Source organism: Ictidomys tridecemlineatus, chromosome 3 (genome assembly GCF_052094955.1).
Source record: "Ictidomys tridecemlineatus isolate mIctTri1 chromosome 3, mIctTri1.hap1, whole genome shotgun sequence".
In the NCBI taxonomy this organism is placed as follows: domain Eukaryota; kingdom Metazoa; phylum Chordata; class Mammalia; order Rodentia; family Sciuridae; genus Ictidomys; species Ictidomys tridecemlineatus.
In genome coordinates, this window is record NC_135479.1 from 59,643,477 (window position 1) to 59,665,365 (window position 21,889).

The 21,889-nt window shown below is 36.7% G+C and overlaps 1 long non-coding RNA gene and 1 pseudogene across 1 annotated transcript in view; one reads left to right on the forward strand and one right to left on the reverse strand.

Annotated features, from left to right (window-relative positions):
• Positions 1 to 21,669, forward strand: part of LOC120884221 (uncharacterized) — an 87,582-nt gene extending 65,913 nt beyond the window's left edge. The window contains exons 7-8 of the long non-coding RNA XR_013436370.1: positions 13,905 to 13,990; positions 21,466 to 21,669. This is a non-coding gene — a long non-coding RNA (uncharacterized LOC120884221). The remainder of the gene's footprint in view (positions 1 to 13,904; positions 13,991 to 21,465) is intronic.
• On the reverse strand, positions 472 to 1,937 carry LOC144375588 (cytochrome c oxidase subunit 1 pseudogene; annotated as a pseudogene).
• Positions 21,670 to 21,889: the final 220 nt, after the last annotated feature.

Sequence of the window (21,889 nt, forward strand, 5' to 3'; positions counted from 1 at the left end):
TTTAAGTCAGAGGTGGGAACCTTGTAGAAGTCAAAATTTAAGTACTCGTAATCTGTATATCTTCAATGGTGGCCTATTGTTTTTAGTGTTAACGAAGGGTCATTAATTTCATCCATTATAAATAAAATTTGTAATGAAGGAAGCACAATTAGGATGAGGATACTAGTGGGTAGAAAGTTCAGATGTTCTCAATGTCTTAAGCACCTATGGTGCCTGTGTGAGTGAGTTCTGTGGTAAGTATAAGTGAGATAATACAAAGAACTAAAGAGCTGATCGAGAATAGGATTATAGGGTCTGGTTGTGAAAGTGTAATAGTTCTTCTATAATAGATCATGTAGCATCTTAAAATCCTAGTTCAAATTGGTGTGCCATAAGGATATAAAGGATCCTAATCTATAAATTAACTTTGACAAAGTTATATGATATATTTACTAACATCTTATAAAGAAAGTTATAATGGTTATGGGGCTAGCTTGAAACTAGTCACAGGAGTTTCAATTCTTTCCTTTCTTTAATTATGCTTTCACATAGGTTGGTTCTTCAAATGTGTGGTAAGGTGGAGGGATCCATGTAGTCACTCTGGACTAGTTATTGTCAGTTCTACAGTTAGGACTTCTCTTTTTGATGCATCTCACATTATAACAATTATAACTATTACAGCTGTAAGAGAAATGACCCTATCAAGAATACAGTATTTTATGATGTATATGTGTCTTGGTAGTCAGAGTATCATCGTGGTATGCCTGATAATCCTAGGCAATATTGTGGGAAGAAAGTTACATTCACTCCTACAGTATAACAGTGAAGTGAATTTTAGCTCATGTAGCATCTAGGGTATAACCAGAGAACATATGGAATCAGTGAACACATTTCTCATTATTGCAAACACAGCCCCCATGGTAGGATATAGTGAAAATGAACTACTACATAATATGTAGCATGTAATGCAATGTCTAGTGCTGAGTCAGCTAGAACAATTGCTGTGCAGCCTCCTACAGTAAATGGGCAAACAAAACCTAGGGCCCTTTAATATTGCCACTGGGTAAAGTTGCCAGTCAGATGCAAACTCTGGTTGGAATAGCTGTAATTATGGTTGCTGATGTGAAGTGTGCTCCGGTGTCCACACTCATTCCTAAGGTAAATACATGGTGTGCTCATATGATGAATCCTAAAAAGTGAATGGATATTATAGCTCAGACTATTCTCATATATCCAAAAGAATAGAATCAGAATGTGTACTTCTGGATGTCCAAGAAACAGAATAGGTGTTGATAAAGCATAGTTTCCCCCTCCCGCAGGTTCAAAAAACGTCGTATTTATTTTTGGGTCTGTGAGGAGTATGGACAATCCTGCTGCAGGAACTAGAAGGGATGGGAGGAGTAGCACGGCTGTAATTATTACTGCTCATACAAATAGTGGAGTCTGGAATTGTGATACGGCAGGGGGTTTTACGTTCATAATGGTAGTAATATGATTAATTGCCCCTAGGATGGATGAAACACCTGCCCAGTGGAGTGAGAAAATAGTGAGATCTGCAGAGGCGCCTGCGTGTGCAAGCTTCCCAGCTAGTGAGGGATATACTGCTCAACCGGTTCCTGGGCCTGCTTCAACTATAGAGGAGGCAAGAAGGAGAAGAAATGTTGGAGGTAGGAGTCAGAAGCTTATGTTATTTATTCGAGGAAATGCTATATCAGGGCTACACGGATAAGGGGAACTAGTCAGTTTCTGAACCTACCAATCATAACAGGTATAACCATAAAGAAAATTATTATGAATACATATGCAGTAACAATTACATTATAAATTTGATCATCCCCTAGCAAGTCTTTGGGTTGACCTAGTTCAGCTCAAATCAGTAGACTAAGTACTGTTCCTCCTATACCAGCTTAGGTGTCAAAGAGGTGGTAAAGTGTTCCGATGTAAGGGTTTATGAACATACAGGTAGGAGGTAAAATGGCTGAGCAGGCATTAGCCTGTAAATCTAAAGACAGAGGTTGAGCCCTCTTTTACCAAGTCCTGAGGTGAATTATCATATTGAATTGCAAGTTCAAAGGAGCAGCTTCAACTCTGCTGGGGCTTCTCCCACCTTTTTTTCTGAAGCCAGTTGAGTTAGGCATTTAGCTGTTAACTAAATTTTTATGGGTTCAAATCCTATCAGTCTAGTGAAATGTGTTAATTAAGGGCTTAGCTTAATAAAAGTAATTGATTCGCATTTAGTTGATGTAAGATAAAGTCTTGCAGTCCTTACTGCAGGAACTTACTTATTGCTCTGAATGCTCTTGTTCTAAGTTTAACCTAAATTGCTAGTTTAAGATTGATAATAGGGGTGTAAGGGGGAGGGAGAGGGTAGATAGAATTATAAGGGTTGGTATAAAGAGGGTTATTTTTATACTTTCGAATTGTCATTTTATTTTAGTATTATTAGAGGATGGAAATAATGTTAGGGATGGTAAGTAGATAAGGCATCTATAGAAATATAGGTTTAGCAGGGCTGTTACTGCTGTTTATGGGTATAATAAAGTTGACTAATTTACAGCTTAATAATACTGAGTTTTCTGACCTATAAACAGAATATTTCTCCTAATAGTTTTCATTTTACAGATCCTTCACATTTTTTGAAAGATTTCTATGTATTTGGTATTGTTTGATGTTACCATAAGTAGTAATTTTTAAACTTTAATTTTGATTATTCGTTGCTAGTTTATGGCAATTGATCTTGTATACTTCGCCTTCATAAACTAACTTATTCATTCTGTGTTCCAATAGGGTTTTGTCTTGTAGATCCTATAGTATTTTCATGTCAACAATTATGTTGTCCATAAATAAAAATAGCTTTTTGGTTTCTTAAAAAAATTATTATTTGATACAAGTTCCTTAATAATAACTCATTTTGGGGTGAACCCAGCTAATGGAGGAAGTCCATTAGGGATATAAGTACATTAAGAATTATTGAAATTAGTAGAAAATTTATATCATATATTGGAGAGTGAGAGGGTGATAGTTTTTAATTGTAATGGAATAACATGAATATGTTGATTATAAGCATAATATAAGTAATTAAATTAAACATAGTTAATGTGGGGTTGAATGTGATGATTGTTATTATTCAGCCTATGTGAGTGAGTGATGAACATGCTAGGATTTTTCATAGTTGGGTCTAGTTAAGTCCTCCTTATCCTTCTGATATAAGGACAGTATCACTATTGTTATTATTAAGGAAAAGTTGATAGAGGGAGCAAGTTGAATGATAATTTAAATTGGTGCATTTTTTTTGTCATGTTAGTGGAATTAATCCTGAATATAAGTGTGACTTCTTAGCTTCTTGGACTCATAGATGGAATGAGGTTAATCCCATTTTTATTGATAGCACTACAGCAAATATTAGGGAAGAGACTTGGTTGTTGGAGTTGATTTTAATGTTGGTAATAGTACCTATTATTAAAATTATCTAAGCTGTGACCTGGCTTAAGAAATATTTGGTTGCAACTTCTGTTGACCAGGGGTTCGCTTTGTTAATTAAACTGGAATAATGTCTAGTATGCTTATTTCTAATCCTACTCAGATGTGTAGCCAGAGGGAACTGAATAGTGTAATAGAAATTCCTGAAATTATGGTGAGATAAATGGTAGCGAGTTAAGGGGTTAATTAGTATGGGAAGGATATAAACTAACATTATAAGGTATGGGCCCGATAGCTTATTTAACTAACTTTACTAGTAGGACATGGTGTATCAGGTAGCACAAAGAATTTTGGATTCTTAGGGTTAGGTGCAAATCCTATGATTCTAGAAATAAGAGGATTTAATCCTCTGTTGTATCCTCTGTCAAAGTTTCTTTTATGTTGTCATATTTCTTTAGGTTTGAGGGGTACACATGCTACAATAATGGGTGGGGAGATGTGTCACATACATAAAACTAATGTTGGGTTGAGAAGTTTTTTGATAATAAGTGCATGAGTTGGTCGTATCAGAATCTTGGGTATGATGATCGAATTCATAAGAATATCCAAGATTAAGTTCTTTAGGGGCAAAACAAAATGTAAAGATTTCACTGATTGGTGGGTTGAAGAGTGCCCCTATAAAAAAGAGTTGTAAAGCTTTTATTATAATAATATTGGTATATTCAGCTACAAAAAAATAAAGCAAAGGGGCCCATGGTGTACTCTACATTGAATCCTGATACGTGTTCTGATTTTCCTTCTATCAGGTCAAAAGGAGCTTGCACTGTTGCTGCCAGTGTTGAGATAAGTCATATTGTTGCTAAGGATCACATTGGCAATACAAATGAAACATATAAATGTTGAGTTGTGATTAGGGTTGATAGAGTAGATGATCCATGTACAAGCAGGACAGATAGTAGAATAATGGTTGGAGTTACTTCATAGGAGGTGGTTTGTGCTACAGCTCCTAGTGCTCCGATTAAAGCATATTTGGAATCATCCTGATTATAGGATCACATATCCAGCTAAGCTGGAAGTTGCAAGGATGAAGAGAATTCCTATGTTTTTATTAGTGAGGGTTGTGGCATGGGTAGAGGATTCATATTGCAAATGCCAGAGTAAGGGCTAGGGAGGGAGCAATAATAAACAAAATGATGGCAGATGTTAGAGGTTTGGTTTTAAAATTACTCTAATAAGTAATTTTACTGCATCAGCAAACATTTGAAGTAAGCCATAGGGTCCTACAACATTTGGGCCTTTTTGAAGTTGTGTATTTTTTGTTCTGTTAGAGTTAAGAAAGTCACGGCCTCTAAGGGTGGGGCAATCAGGAGGAGTAAGTCTACTAAAAACATACATGGTAATGAAGTTGGAAGTCTTTTGCAATTGAAAGCTGCTGTTCTAGGGCAGGGTGGATAATAATTACTAGAATTAGATTATTTCTTCTATTAAGACATATGCGTAGAATTGGCCTTATTTCTCTTGTCCTTTCATTCAGGGAGAAATATTATGAACCTGGATTTCTGTGGTCTGAACTTAGGACTTTAATTGTTGAACAAAGGAACCATTAATATTGGTTATACAATTTGGATGTCCTGATCCAACATCAAGGTATTAAACCTTAACTGTGGATATGACCTCTTGACTAGGATTGCACTGTTCTCTCTATGGTAATTTGTTCTGTAGATCAAATAGTTTGGGTCAATTAATGAGTTAAAATTTAGACAGGTTAGTGTCTGGATTATAATCATTCAGAGGCTGACTTATACTCCGAATTCACCCTAACCAAAATTTTTGGCCCTTAGGAAGAGTTTTAGGCCTCCGAGTGGTTATTGTTGAGAGTGCTTAGTCTATTAAATTCAAGCTCCCTGAGGTCTTGTCCTCTTATTAATTCATTCTCGCCTCTTCATGGGAAGGTCAGTTTCACTGATTACAAGTAAGAGACAATTAAACCATGTCATACCATTCATATAAGTCCCTATTTAAGGAACAAGTGATTATGCTACCTTTGCAAGGTCAGAATACTTCGACAGTTAAATATATGTCACTGGGCAGGCAGTGCCTCTAATAGTGTTCATGCTAGAAGTAATGTCTTTGGGGTTAGTGTTTGCCAATTTCCTTTTACTTTTGTTATATATATATATATATATATATATATATATATATATGTTGTCCATGGACTTTTATTTTATTTATATATATATGTGGTGCTGAGAATCGAACCCAGGGCCTCAAACATGCTAGGAAAGTGCTCTACCACTGAGCCACAACCCCAGCCCTCCTTTTAATTTTTAAAATCTTTTTCTTAAGTGCATGCCAGTATTGGGTTAACAATATGGTCAAAATGGTTGAGTTGTTTGTGTTATATAGTTGTTAATATCAGTGAATTATTTGGTCTGATATAAACTTCCGCAGGGAGAAGTTGTTTCTTGTTACTTTATGTTAACATTATTTCTTCTATATATTAATAGATCAGTTCAATTTAGGGTTAGGAGATCATTTCAAGTATTGGTATTAAGTTTGAGTTGAATTTGAGTTAAGTTTAAATTAATGCTTTTTAAAAATCAATGACTGCTTTTAGGCGAACTATGATAGTTTAAAGTTTTACTCCCTAATTAAGAGCTGTCCCTCTTCAGATCATCAGTTAAATTTACATTGAGATTACCAATGCTCTGGGTAAATTTAAGGTTGAACTAATATTCTATTCTGGACAACCAGCCATCACTAGGCTCAGTAGGCTTATCACTTTTACTTATAAATTGTTTCACTAGTTTGCTACATAGGAGCATTGGCTCTAATTAGTTGCTCATAAGTAGCTGGTCTGATTTCAGGGTCTTGGCTTAAATTCTTTTTCTAAAGTTATTTCTAGTTAAATCATTACGCAAAAGGTGAAAGTTTTAGTCTTTGCTTTTTTATACTTTTAGTTAATCTTTCTTCTTTCCCTGTATGGTACTGTCTCTGTAGCTCCAGTTAAAAATATATCCCTATACATTTATTAGGTAAATGTTCTATTCTACTGATACATTGTTGTTAAGGTTTTAGGCTCAGGGGCTAGCATTAGTTCAAAATGTCCACAGTTCAGTGGAATCTTTTGGGTGTAAATTGGGTGTTTTAGATTGTTAAGCTACATTTTGATTATTCGAATACACTTTCCAGTATGCTTACATTTTTATGACTTATCTCTTCTCGTATTATTAGTGGAATAAAATCAGATATGTTATAGTTAATAGTCCTTGAAGAGGGTGACGGCAGTGTTGGGTGGTGTCACTGTGTGTGCTTTATTGCCCAGTTCAGCTAAGCTCTCCGTTCTTAGCTTACTACTAAATCCCTCTTGAGCTTTGAGTTTTCATAAAAGCTATTCTAAGTGTTGTTCTAGCAGATGGAAAATGTAGCCCATTTCTTTCCACTTTGTAGGCTACACCTTGACCTAACATTTTTATGTAACATTCTTGTGCTCACTATGAGGCCTTGTTAGGTTTTGCTGGAGAAGGTGGTATATAGGGTGATATTGCGAAAGGAGGTAAGGTATATCTGGGTTTGTCGACCATAGGACAGGCTCCTCTAGAAGGATATAAATCATTATCAAGTCCTTTGAGTTTTAAGCTGTGCTAGTAGTATTCTGGTGAATAATCTCATTTGTTGATTACTTATGTTTAGGGTTAAGCATAGTGGGATATCTAATCCCAGTTTGGGCCTTAGCGATCGTGAATTCATGTTTTAAGACTACATTTGTATACAATTTTTATTATCATTAGGACTTTCTACAGCTTAATAAAAGGTCAGTCTTATTTAGTTGTTTTCTTAATCATGCTTTATATAATACTTTATTAACTAGTGTAATCGTATGACTATTGTGGCTGTCCATGAAATTTACCCACCCTCTTATAGTATACTTAGTCAAACATTCATTTATGTACCTAATTTTAATTACTGCTGTGTCCCGTGGGGGTGTGGTTGAGCAAGGCTTTGTGAGCTACATATAGTGAAGCTGATACCTGCATCTTTTGATCGTATTTTGATATAGAGGACATTATCACTGGGGTGAGAACCCTTGCATATGTAAGTTTACCATAAGCCAATAAAAAGGCTAGGACCAAACCTATGTGTTTATGGAGTGTGTGTGTATACAAACACACACACACACACACACACACTTACACACATCTAAGCATTTTCAGTGCTTTGCTTTATTTAAGCTACACTAACAGATCATGAGCTTGTTCTTATTTAGGATGTGTTAAATTATTATGTAAGTATCATAGTATTAATCAGTATAGATGTAGTAGGGTTTTGGTTTTAGTTAAATTGTTGTTTATAGTTCGTTAATGTGAAATTGGTATTGGGATGGGAGTAGTTTAAAGTTGATTATGTGGACATACTGAGATAAAAGTTAATAATTTTTAGGCCATGTAAAAACTATGTGATTTAGGGTTAAATAGAGGTGGGTTGGATTTTAATTTATGTAAGAGTTGTAAGATGCTGGGAACTCTCGTCAAATTGTGTTTTGAATGATTTTTTGTCCATCAAGCATGAATATATTAACACCTTATAGTTAATGTGCTAGATGGAAATATTGACTAATAAGTGCAGCTACCATTGAATTGACTGTGTTGGAGCCTCTGACGACCAGTGGGGAGTGAAAGCATACCCCCAAAATAAAACCACTGAAGTCATGACAGTGCAGTTATGTTGGGTCATGGACTCATATATGGCATTAATCCATCATGTGTCTTATTTAAGGGCACTAAGTAGGCAAATTTACAAATTATGGCCCTGAGGTAGAGCCAGATGCCAGATACAGTTTCATGTTAGCCACCCCCAAGTTTTATGGGATCAGAGCAAGAAGAGGGACATGAATTGGGCAGCCTGATGATTTCATGGAGGATGGTAGGTTAAGAGACCATCATTGGAAGGGGATAGTCATTTGGACGAGGAAGGTTGATGACAGAACGGGGCACATATCACTAGTGAATTTAATGTGTCTTGCAGTACTAGAATTGCTGTTGGGTGGGGATACCCATGTTCTTGAAAGGTTGGTCATTTTTGAACTGAGATGTTATGTTTTATGTATTATATGAGTATTGATTGCACTTGCTTATATGCATGGGTCAGGTATTAATGTTGTCTAAACATATAAAGTACTGTGTACTGTTGAGGATTATTTATGGGTTGTACGTTATGAATGAGGTTGAGCATTAATGCACTGTATACATAGGAGTTATTAGATTTATAGCTGAGTGGAGAGTAGTCATGTAGGAATCAAATTTAGAGGATGTGGTCAAGTATTAATGCAAGGGGTAGTTTAAGTTAGTAATACCAGCTTTGGGAGTTGAAGGTGGAATTTGTAATATCTTCCCAGAATATTGCTCTAAGAAGATTTAAGGCTTCATAAACCAGACCAAAGTAACATTTATTCTATTAGGACTTTTCATTTAAGAAGTTTGTTTTCGATTGAACTGATGGTTGGGGAAATAAGTAGAATAAGAGCGAAATAGAAGACAGATGCTAGTTGACCCATAATGATAGATGGTTGTTCTATTATTTGGCCTCCAGTTCACGTAAGAGTAAAGAGGTTGGCAACTAGGACTCAGAAGAAACATTGGCTTAAGGGTCGGAATATTATACTTGGTAGTTTAGATGCACGCAGGACGAGAAATAGTATGAGGATTAGGAGAGAGAATACTAGTGCCAGGAATCTGCCTGGTTTATTAGAATAGATCCGAGGATAGCATTGGCAAATAGGAAACATCACTGTGGCTTAATGTGGGGAGGAACATTTAGGGGATTAGCAGGGGTATAATTGTCAGGGTCTCCTAGGTGGTCTGGGGAGAACACGACTAGGACTGTGAAGACTAATCCTAGAGTGAGTAGGCCTGGGGCATCTGTAATTGTGTAATATGGGTGGAAGGGACTTTATCTGAGTCCCTTCCACCATAGAAAGAAATGGTGGAACAAAGTGGAATGTAAGAATCGTGTAGAGTGGCTTTGTCAACTGAGAATCCCCCTCAGATTCACTCATCTAAGCTGGTTCCAATATAGGGGATAGCCAATGGGAGGTTTGTAGTGACAGTGGCACCTCATAAAGGTGTTTGTCCGTAGTGTAAAATGTAGCCATGAACATTGCAGCTGTGACTGCAAACAGGAGAGGGACTCCAGTAGTCCATGTTTCAGAGTAAGCGTATGATCCTTAGTAAAGGCCTTGGCCTGCAGGCAGGAATAAGCAAATGAAGAATGTGCCATTTGCATGTATGTATTGAATTAGCCTCTCTAGGTATGAGTTGCAGAGGAAAAAGCTGTTATTGTGTCAGATGTAGAGTGTATGGCTAGAAAATGTCCAGTGAGAATTTGGATAATAAGGAAGAGTCTTGAAGGAAGCCAAAATTTCATCATGCTGAGATGTTGGATGGTGTTGGGAGATTGATGAATGAATGGTTAACAATTTTAGTTAAGGTTTTGTGGATAATCTTTTTATAGTTGAATTACAAGGATGATTTATCATGTTATTGGTCATGGTTAAATTCCATGTAAAATAATGACACATGTTACATATTTATTAAGTATACTATTTGTTTTAGGATTGTTATCACTAATAAAGAAATATTCCTTTGTTTTTTGATGCAAATTTTTGTTGATAGACTACTTCAGTTCCATATGCCAATCATTACAACTCAGTGAGGTGAGGGTTTATTCATTAAAATTAATATATATATATATTGGTTGTAGGGGAATACAATACCTTTATTTTATTTTTTATGTGGTGCAGAGTATTGAACAAATGCCTTACACCTGCTAGGTGAGCACTCTACCACTGAGCCACAGCCCAGCCCTTCAACGCACTTTTGATGAGCCTCTGTCAAGTGCTAGGTGCTGTTCTAGGCACTGGGTATATGGCATAAAATAGTAAAAACTCTTCTGTCTGGAGTTTAGATTCTGATGGGGGTGCTGTATACCAGGTTTCTCTCCCTGTTTTCTTGAAGGTAAAGACTTCGACTAGGGATATGCCACAGGCCAAATTATGGCATAATTTGGAAGGCAAGCCCAAGCCTTCACCCACCTCCACCAATCATGTGCAGATAGAAGAGTATTACACAGTAGGAAAATGATATAATTCTGTGCCAGTCTTATTCATCTCCAATATGAATCATCACACAGGGTCACCAATTTTTTAAAATGGGTAGTTTTAAAATTATTTTCCTGTGATGCTCACAAGTACTAAGCAACCATTCTACCACTGAATTACACCCCTGGTATTTAGGATGATTGCTAGTCTGTCCATGGCAGGTGATTTCTTGCAGTGTGGTTTAATTCAGGAAACTTAACAGACTCTCAAACCTCATTCAAAGAGGAGTATGATTTGTACTTTAAAAGATACAAAGATTCTCTGGAAAGGATAGGTTTTCACACATGCTATAAATAATTATTATACATTCTAGAGTAGATTTAGGATAAACATAAAGGAACTATACTTATGGGGGAAAAGTGGGAATGTTTTTATTCTCCATTTCACACTAAAACCTGTGCTGATGAGTCTCCTACCAGCCCGTACTGTCATGTTTTTGAGGATATCCTTTAAAACTCACTTTTCTTGAGAGGTGGCAAAGAACACAACTGGAATTTTCAATAGGAGAAAGGAGAATTAAAACTAGAAAAAGAATTATTCTATGTGAGTAATTTGTGCAATGAATAGTCACAGGGTGTGACTGTATTGATAGTCATTTCCAAATGGATGCCTCACCCCCACACTGTGCCATTTTGAAAATGGTTTGACATTAGGATTTTTTTTAAAGTACTGCCCCAACCCAGAGTGGTACATACTCTCTCTACTAGGTAGCAACTCCTCCAACCCTTACATTAGAATTTGATTATAGTCTAAAAGTTGAAGACTGGAACTTAAGGGACCATAGTTGAGATGATATAGGGCATTTGAGCCATTGAGCTGAGGAAAGGCTTCAGGAAATATCCCAAAGAAGGGAATACACAGGGCCAAGAGAACTGTCTTGAGTAGGGTGGGGGCTGTCCTGTGAAAAAGGAATCTGATGTTTCCTATAAATTTTCAAAGGACAAGAAGCAATGGATAGAGGGTGCAGGGAAAGGAGTCTCAGAATGTTCTGAGGAAGAATTTGAAATGATGAGCCCTTGATGTGGGCTTCAGACTGTTCAAGCACCTGGTGTAGCAGTTCTTGGCAAGAATCCTGCAGATAGGCAGGAGTAAGGAAAGATGGGCTGAATGATTTCTATGGTATTTTCCGTTCTAGAAAATATTTTCATTCTGTTCCAAGTACTCTTGAGAACTCTGTTGTACTATTCGGAGCTTATTTGAAGGTGAGAGGGTACAGAAAGATGGCTGCCCCATAACTATTACTATATTTGATAGATATACAAGGTGTTGGAAGTGGATTTGCATATGCATGTGTCCAATATCCATGTGTTAAATGCTTGGCAGAAATTTTACAGTAACCCTGTGGGACCAGTTTTACGATTTGCATGGATGAGGGAACTCAAGCTAAGATATCTTAAGTAACTTAGCAAGGCCTCACTGTCAATTAAAGGGAAGTGGAAACAAAAATGCAAACATGAGTTTTGACCCAGAAGCCTAAATTTGTGACTTCTGAAGAAAGTCTGCTTTCTTCCTGAACCTCTACCCTTTTTGTAAACACATTGATAGATGGTGTTAGATCTCTTCCCACCCAGTGTTGGTGATGATGCAGTATTTCTTTCCTTTATATTAACCTGTCTGCCAGATTTTCCTCCTTTGCAGATGCTGTGTTCTCTTGTAAAGCAGGAGTCAGCCACCCTTTGATATAAAGGGCCAGGTAATATTTTTGGCTTTGTGGTTATGCCCAGTCTGCAGGTGCATCCAGGATCAATTTGTGAATGAAGGAGCATGGCTCAGATTTTGTAAAAAGTGGCTTTGGAGGGACCTGATTTGGCTCGTGGCTGTATTTGCTGATCCCTGCTTCAAAGCCATGGTAGACATCAGTGTTCCTCCTTGGTCTCTTCAGGACTTTGATCATCCCATATACATTTCTGTTTAGGTTCAAGGTTAATTGCATTGTAGTTCCACATGTTTTCTGGTTTGGAATCCTGGGCTGTCCTAATTGAAAGCCTCTTGAGGGCACTTGGCTGGAGGTGTACTTTCCTAGCCCTCTGGTGGGACTATCCACTGAGCTCCCTGAGACCAGATGGTTCCATAGCATGTGTGCACTTGGAGAACTCTTGCAGATGGTGACCTGTCTAAAAGTGGCGTGTTCACAGAATGCAAGACTTGGCAGCAGCTGGGAACAACTTAGTAACTTAGCAAGGCTGTGTTTTCTAACCCGACTTGTCAAAATATATTGTTTGGTGAAAAAACAAAGGATGGATTTGTGAAGTGATATCTTTTTGTGCTGGAACCATTGAATATATGTTTTGTCTATATATTTTATAAGGGTCAGGCTTGTGAGTGCATGGAAAAGGCCTGAGGTATCCAGGAACCTTCACTTCTGGGGGACAAGTCTGATGTTGGGGCTGGTGATTTTTGCCTAACTATGGTGTTGAAGATCTTGACAAGGAGGATGTGTTTACATATTACTTGCTTAATTAAAATTTAAGAATAACAAAAAGGATCAGCTGAGTTTCAGCCTGTTTATAATCACTAGGGGCCCCAAGCAAACACTGAATGGAAGAAGTGCAATAGGCTTTCTGGGAGGGGGTCCTCATGGCCTGCTGGATTGTTGATACTCCATGCAACACAGCATCCTCATTACATAATAGGGACACGCAGCCCAGAGTAAATGGGATGAGAACCTCAGCTCTGATGATCTCTAGACTTTTGTCCTGCTGCCTGTCAATTGGGTGGTCACTTAACATTCCTTAAGGTTATTTTCCTGTCAGCCTCATGTTCCAGTTGAGGAAAAGGAAGATGTCAAATCAGTTTTATGCTTGACTCAGGCATCTGTGAGGCAGCTGAAAGGTCACAGGGAGGTTTATGGGAAACAGTTTTCACAGGAAAAGCTGAGTGTAGGCGGGTCATTTATTTTTTGTTTAAGGATGGATGAGTGCACATCCTTACTCATGGCTTGGCTATTTTTCTGTGTGTTAATCCAAGATAAATTTGATGTCAGAGAATAAAAGGAGGTCTTGTCCACAATTGACTTTAAGCAGCAAACAGTAAAGCATTGGGTTCTTGAGCTCCACCTTTCTTGTAAGTTCATTAATTATTCCCAGTGGTTGTGACAATTAGTTTAACTCCTTTGACTTATTTCCATCAATTTGTAACCCTAAAACCCAACGAACTTTCAGTTTACCCACATAAGTATGTATCTCCATCCAACATAAAAGACACCATTATGGTGAAAATTGTTTTCCTGTTTTCCTTCAGCTGAAGTTATTTGCTATTTATAAAATATCATTTGGAAAAAAAGCAAAAAAAATCCTTTGAGGTATATTTTATATCATGGCAATTCTTTATGTATATTGTATCCTTCTAGGCTCTGAGAATTAGAAAACCAAAAGGCTTTGAAGTTTTGTGTGATGCCACCTGAATTGGAAACCAAGATGAACATAATGGAAGGAGGTCTGTTGCTATTTTCAGCAAATTCTAATTCATCATGTATGGAGTTTTCAAAGAAAATTGCCGAGTGAGTTGTAATTTCACCATTAAATTCTAGATGGATTATGTGATATAAATTTGACAATCAGGTATGCAGTGATTGTCAAGCTTTAACACGGTTAAGTTGTAGTTCATCTAGGTATCATTCACATAAATTAAAGGCTAACCTTTAGATAAAATGTCTTACCTCCCTACATATTCATCCAGCACACATTCATAAGTGCTAGAGATTGTGTTAGGTGCTTTGTGTTCATAGAATTATTTTAGTATGATGAAAAACTAAAGCATATTAGTAAATAAGAAGAGTTCACAGCTTGCACTTCAGTATAATTTTAGATATCTGTTAAATGAATATTAAATCCCTGCTCTGTACAAGACCTTGATCTAGACATTGGGGGTTAGCAGGGAGCAGGCCAGTCAACTTTCTTCTTTCTTACAAACTTTACATTTACATTTCAGCTGCCTCTCAGATGCCTGAGTTATGCATAAAACATAAGTGCAGAGTTTTGAGAATGTACTTAATGCCTATAAATGTTTTACATCAATTATAAAATGTAATCAGGCTCAATGGTGCACACCTGTAGTCATGGTTACTCCAGAATCAAAGGCAGGAAGATCAGTTGAGCCCAGGAGTTCAAGGTCAGTGTACTTAATATCTCTGAACTACACCCTTAGAAATGGTAATGATGGTTAAATTTTAAAATATGAAAATTTTAGTAAGTAAATGTCTTGGAACATAGATAACAAAATTTCAATTTTGTTTATCTTTTTGAAGTGGCTTTATTTACACATATTATTATTCACTCAAAGAGATATGGGATTTTAAAAGTGCTAGGCTCTAATAAAATTCTAGGAAACCTGGCAGAATATAAATACATTAATTTGTCCCTTATGTCACCATAAAATACAGGTATAGTATATACTAGCATAGAAATTCCAAATGTGAACCAAGCCCTCTGAAAATGTGTATAATAAAGTTATTTTTTGATACAAGTTCCTTAATAATAACTCATTTTGGAGTGAACCCAGCTAATGGATGAAGTTCACCTAGGGATATAAGTAAATAGGAATTATTGAAGTTATTAGAGGAAATTTGTTTCATATATCGGAGAGTGAGAGGGTGGTGGTTTTTTATTGTAATGGAATAACATGTTATGTGGGTGAATAATAAAAAAGACAGATTACTAAAATCAGAAATTAAAATATTAATTTTAATGTAATTGTTAATGTAAAACTGTCAGTTTTACATCAATTATAAAATGTAATCAGGCTCAATGGTGCACACCTGTAGTCATGGTTACTCCAGAATCAAAGGCAGGAAGATCAGTTGAGCCAGGAGTTCAAGGTGAAATATACACTGACCTTGTTATTCAATATCACTGAACTGCACCCTTAGAAATGGTAATGATGATTAAATTTTAAAATAAGAAAATTTTGGTAAGTAAAAGTCTTGGAACATAGACTTGATTCTGAAAGCTCTACAGTTTTAGAGTTGACCCCAAGTGTTTAGTTTTAGCATAAGCCCATTCTCCATATTCTTAAAAACTCCGCACTTTGCAATAGTAGCCCCATGTCATCATGTTCAAAGAACCACACATCTTCTGAGCTCTGTATTTTGTGGCTGAATTGTGAGGTTTTAGAAACACAGGTGTCATCACTTTCCTTCTTTTGAGAGCCTGTTCCCTATATGTCCATGTGCAGTCAGCTTGATGGGAGCCTGGAGAAGCAAGCAGACATGGAAATGTTGTAATGAGAGAGGCTTATGTATATGAAATCATGTCATCTGCAGACACGGGTAATTATACCTAGTTCAAACTAGTTGTACATGACAGCAGAATGCATTTTGATTCATTGTGCACAAATGAAGCACAGCAGTGCATTTCTCTGGTTGTCCACGAAGTAGAATCACACCATTAGTGCAGTACACCATTCCTGAACTTGTACATGTACCTAGGATAGTGATATCCATCTCATTCCACTATCTTTCCTACCCTATGCCCCCTCCCGTCCCCTCACTGTCCTCTGCCCAATCCAAAGTTCCTCAGTTCTTCCCATACCCACCCCCCACCATTATGGATCAGCATCCACATATCAGAGAAAACATTTACCCTTTGGTTTTAGGGGGTTGGCTTATTTTGCTTAACATGAAATTCTCCAGCTTCATCCATTAACTGTAGATGTATGGCCAGTACTTCTAATAGTATATTGAGCAAGAGTTTTTTCCTTGTTCCTGATCTTACAGAAAATGGTTTCACCTCTTCACCTTTCAGTGTGATGTTGTTTGGGGTTTGTAATCCATTGCCTTTATTTGGTTGAGGCACATTTCTCTTGTTTCTAATTTTTGAGGGTTTTCATTATAAAAGGAAGTAGAATTTTACTGAATGGTTATTCTCTAATGATTTCAATGGAGTTATAATATTTAGTTTGGATTTCTTTATTGCAGCATATCACCTTTTTGTATTTACAGAGGTTGACACATTGTTGCCTCCCTGGGATGAATCTCCTTTGATGGTGGTGAATGATCTTTTGGGTGTGCTATTGGATTAGGTTTGGGAGCATTCTGTTGAATATTTATGCAGCTGTGTTCATCAGGTATATTAGGTCTTTACTCAACATTGCATTAAGATTTTCCATTTCTTCATAATTTCCTCATGGTAGATTGGATATGTTGAGGTATGTATCCTGCTAGATTATCGAATTTACTGGCATATGTTTGTGGTCTCTTCATAGGAGTTTCTTATGATTCTATTTATTTTGTGTCAGTTGCAGTGTCTCCTATTTCACTTGAATCTTCTTTCTTTGTTTTCCCCCTTCATATAGCTAAGTGTTTGCTGATTTTATTTCTAAACACCTGGTCTGAGTTTCATTTTTTTATTGTTTCTGTAGTTTTAATTTTACTTATTTCTGCTCTGATATTTATTATTATTGTTTAAAATCAATTCTTGGTTTAGTTTGTTCTTTCTTTAGTTCCTAGAGGTGTTGCTTTAGCTTGTTGTCATCTTTGATCTATTCTGATGTGGGTGTTCACTGCTATAAACGTCTCTCATTGACCTTATTTTGCTGCACACTACAGGTTTTCATGCAGGGTGAGGGCACTAGGTAGGAGTCTAAGTGCTTGGGCCTGCCCTTCCTTGGTGGATTCTCAATTGGTGGGGCTTTTGGGGGGACCAGCAGGTTGGGGGAGCCCAAGGCCACAGAAAGGAATTATGCTGAGCTTTCTGACAAAGTTTCTGTTTTCTGTCTGAGAAACAGCATTCTAAACCCACCTTAGCTGTGCTTTGAACAGCCCAGGATTTAATATTTTGAATTAATTGAAGGTAGAATCTAGATGTTTTCTAACATATGCACCAGCAGAAACTCCAGAATGCCCTCCTCCATCACCAGAGCAGCTGGCCCCAGGTGGTCTCAGGTGTTCATGTTTCCTCTTGGTCAATTCTAAGTATTAGAGTTATTAACTTAAAGACCCTAACATCCATTTTAGGAGGTAGGACTTTAAAAATATTAGAATTTATGGAAGTAAAGTTTAATGACAAGAAATAATTTGCAAAGCACTTACATTGTCAAGTACAATAACAAATGCCTTCCTGTCTCTCTACTTTTCTGGTTTTTTTTTTTGAGACAAAGTATCAGTGAGTTCCCCAGGTCTTGCTAAATTGTCCAGGTTGACTTTGAACTTGTGATCCTTATGTCTCAGCCTCCTGAGTCCTGGTCTTACAGGTGTGTGCCAGCATACCTAAATACATAGCTATGTCTCAGTGGTACTATTTTCTTTTTGAATTTTAATTTTTTATTTGTTTTAGTTAGTTATACATGACAGTATAATGATCTAGACATATCATACATTTGAATCAGATAGGGTATAATTTCTCATTTTTCTGAATGTACAGGTTGCAGAATCACATTGGTCATGCAGTCATGTATATACATACAGCAATAATAATGAGTGGTACTATTTTCATTGAACAATTTGTTTTAAAGTAAAATATCCTGAAATAATTATATTTTTTTTCAGAAAATTGAGCATGCCTGGTGAATGTTTTCCTTTTTCTGAGGTGTAGTCAAAATCCTGATCTTGTATAAGAAGAGAAATAAGTTATATAGTTATATATTAAATAATAGAAATGAACATAGATTACCCGATCATTCTGAAAACTGTGATTATCTCATTTTGCTATACTGAAACAAGAAGGTAAATCTATTTGTCTTTATAATTTCTTTTACTTTGGAAAAGATGGTATATGTTTAAAATGTACAACTGAATGTTCTGTTATCCATGTACATTGTGAAAAGATTACACCATCAATCTATTTTACATACATATCACCTCCATTACCAAACACTTTTTGTGTTATAAAAATTACAAATGGACACTTTAACAATGTTAGCTGCACCATACATTATTTTTTATTTGTATATAACAGCAGACTGCATTACAATTCTTATTATATATATGGAGCACAACTTTTCATATCTCTGGTTGTATACATAGTATATTTACACCAATTTGTGTCTTCATACATGTACTTTGGATAATAATGATCATCACATTCCACCATCGTTAATTACCCCATGCCCCCTTTCTTCCTCTCCCACCCTTCTTACTCTATCTAGAGTTCCTCTATTCCTCCCATGCTCCCTCTCCCTAACCCACTATGAATCAGCCTCCTTATATCAGAGAAAACATTGGGCATTTGGTTTTTTGCGATTGGATAACTTCACTTAGCATTATCTTCTCTAACTCCGACCATTTACCTGAAAATGCCATGATTTTATTCTCTTTTATTACTGAGTAATATTCCATTGTGTATATATGCCACATATTTTTCATCCATTCATCTACTGAAGGGCATCTAGGTTGGTTTCACAGTGTAGTTATTGTGAATTGTGCTGCTAAAAACATTGATGTGGCTGTGTCCCTGTAGTATGCTGTTTTTAAGTCCTTTGGGTATAGACTGAGGAGAGGAATAGCTGGGTCAAATGGAGGTTCCATTTCCAGATTTCCACGGACTCTCCATGCTGCTTTCCATATCGGCTGCACCAATTTGCAGTCCCACCAGCAGTGGCACCGTACACCATTCTTAAGTATATTTACTTATGTATGTTTGATCTGTTATTGAATTGTATGAGCTCCTTATATAGTTTTGGTGTTAGCCCCTGTCAGATACATGCTTTGCAGATGTGACTCCCACTGTATCTGTGGCCTTTTATCTTGGAGCTTGTTGGTTTTCCGTGCTGTGCAGAAGCTTGTCAGTGTGATGTCCTATCATTTGGTTATTCTTGCTCTCCTGAATGTGCCTTCAGAGTCATATTTATAAAGTCATTGCTCAGAGCTTTCTCCTAGTTTTTCTCTTAGAATTTAAGAAAAGAATTTTTTGCAGTTGTGTATGGACAGAATGCCTTTATTTTATGTGGTGCTGAGGATCGAGCCCTGAGCCTCAGACATGCTAGGCAAGCTACACCCCTGCCTTCTTAGAGGTTTTATAATTATAGCTTATAGGCTTATATATCTTATGCATTTATTTATTTATTCATTTATTTTTGAATTGATGCTTTATAATTTATGTAAAGTTGGAATGAATTGTGACATATTCATAAATTTATGTCAGCTTTCTTCCCTAGTTCTTTCCCTTTGCCTCCTGTCCTCCCTCACCCTCGATTTTCTGATTCTACTCTATCACAGTCTATTTTTGTGAGATTTCCCCGTTTTCCTTTTTTCTCTCTATATTCCACTTATGAGAGAAACCATTTGATCCTTGAATTTCTGAGAATGGCTTATTTCACTTGACATGATGTTCTCCAGTTCTATCCCTTTACCAGCGAATGACAAAATTTTATTTGTCCTCATGGCTGAGTAGAACTCTATTGTGTTTATACACCACATTTTCTTTATCCTTTCATCTATTGGAAGGCACCTAGGCTGGTTCCATAACTTGCCTGTTGTGTATTGTGCTACTATATGCTTTGTTATGCATATATCACTTTAGTATGATTTTACATCTTTGGTATAAATACCAAGGAGTGGGATGGCTGACTGCAGATCCATTTCTTGTCTTTTTAGGAATCACCATACTGCTTTAGTTTGTAGTCCGATCAACGATTTATGAACCCACGTTTCCTCCCATATCTTCATGAACAATTATCATTTGTGTGAAAATTAGTATGATAATTATCATTCTGAGTGGGGTCAGATGAAATCTCAGTGTGGGTTTGTTTTTGTTTTGTTTTTTTGCACCAGAGATTAAAGCTAGGGGTTCTTAACCACTTAGACACATACTCAGCCTCTTTTTAAAGTTGCTTTTTTTTTGGAGACAGTGTTTTTCCAAGTATCTGAGGTTGTTGTTGAACTTGCAGTCCTCCTGTCAGCCTCCAAAGCCACTGGGATTATACGTGTGTACCTATGTGCCTGGTTTCGATTTAGTTTGATTTTCATCTCCCAGATGGCTAAGGATGTTGAACATATTTTATATGTTAGTTGACCATTTGGTTTTCTTCTTTGAATTTCTTCATCTTTCTCATTTATAGGGCTCGTTAAGGTTTTTTGATTATTAATATGTAATATTTATATACTATTTTCTGATTATTAATTCCTTGTTGGAAAGTTATCTGACATACATTTTCTCTGATTCTGTAGGCTGTCTTTACACTCTTAATTGTTTTCTCTCCTGTACAGAATCTTTTTAGTTTGATGCTTTCACACTTATTAATTCTCACTTTTATTTCATGAATTTTAAGGATCTTTTCAAGAAAGTCAGTACCCCTGCAAGTGTGTTGGAATGTTTCCCGTATTCCTGTAGCAATTTGGTGTTTCTGGCATAATTCCTAGGACTTTCATCCACTTTGAGTTAATTTTGTTTGTGCAGAGTGAAATACAGGGATCTAGTTTCATCCTTCTACACGTTACTGTTGAGTTTTCCCTGCACCATTTGTTAAAGAGGCTCTTACTTCTCCAATGTGTGCTTTTGACACCTTTGTCAGAAATAAGATTTATGTGGATTTGTCTCTGTCTTTAATCCATTTTTAATTCGTGTGTGTGTGTGTGTGTGTGTGTGTGTGTGTGGTGCTGGGAACTGAACCCAGGGCCTCGTGCATGAGAGGGAAGCACTCTACCAACTTAGCTATGTCCCCAGCCCTAGTTCACTTGTATGTACTGTGTAAGATACACAGTATCTTCATTACTTTGCTTCATTACTTTGCATGTAAATATCCTGTTTACCCAACACTGTACATGGATGAGACAGTCCATTCCCTATTGTAAGGCCTTGGTGCCTTTTCAGTAATGCCTGGGTTTGAATCTGAGCTCTCTCCTGTGTTAATATGGTATCCTCTGTTCTCTTCTTTGTGTTAATTTTCATGTGAGTATCTGAGTGGATTTTATCAGAATCCTACAATATACTCTCAGTCACTTACTGTGATGCCTCTCCTTTGTCCTTTTTTGTCAGGAGGAGATGACTATTCATGACATTTTGTGGACTTATTGAATTAAAGGATTTTCTTTCTATACCAGGTAAGATTCATTGATAGGTTGAAAGGAATGCCACTGAATCTCTTGTTGTGGTAACCTGGACATTTTAACAATATTTATTCTTCCGTCCATAAGCACACTGTATCTTTCCATCTGTGTGTGTGTCCATTTTCTTTCATCAGTGTTTACTAATTTTCACTATGCAGATCAATTTGCTTTCTTTGAATAATTTGGCTCAATCTTTCTCTAAGTATTTTGTTCCTTTGGGTGCTATTGTAAATGGAATATTATTATTTTTTCTGGTAGACGATTATTAAGGACAAGGAAATGCATCTGATTTTGTCAGGTGGGTTTTGTCTCCTGAACCTTGACTGAGCTTGTTCATTAGTTCTAACAGTTTT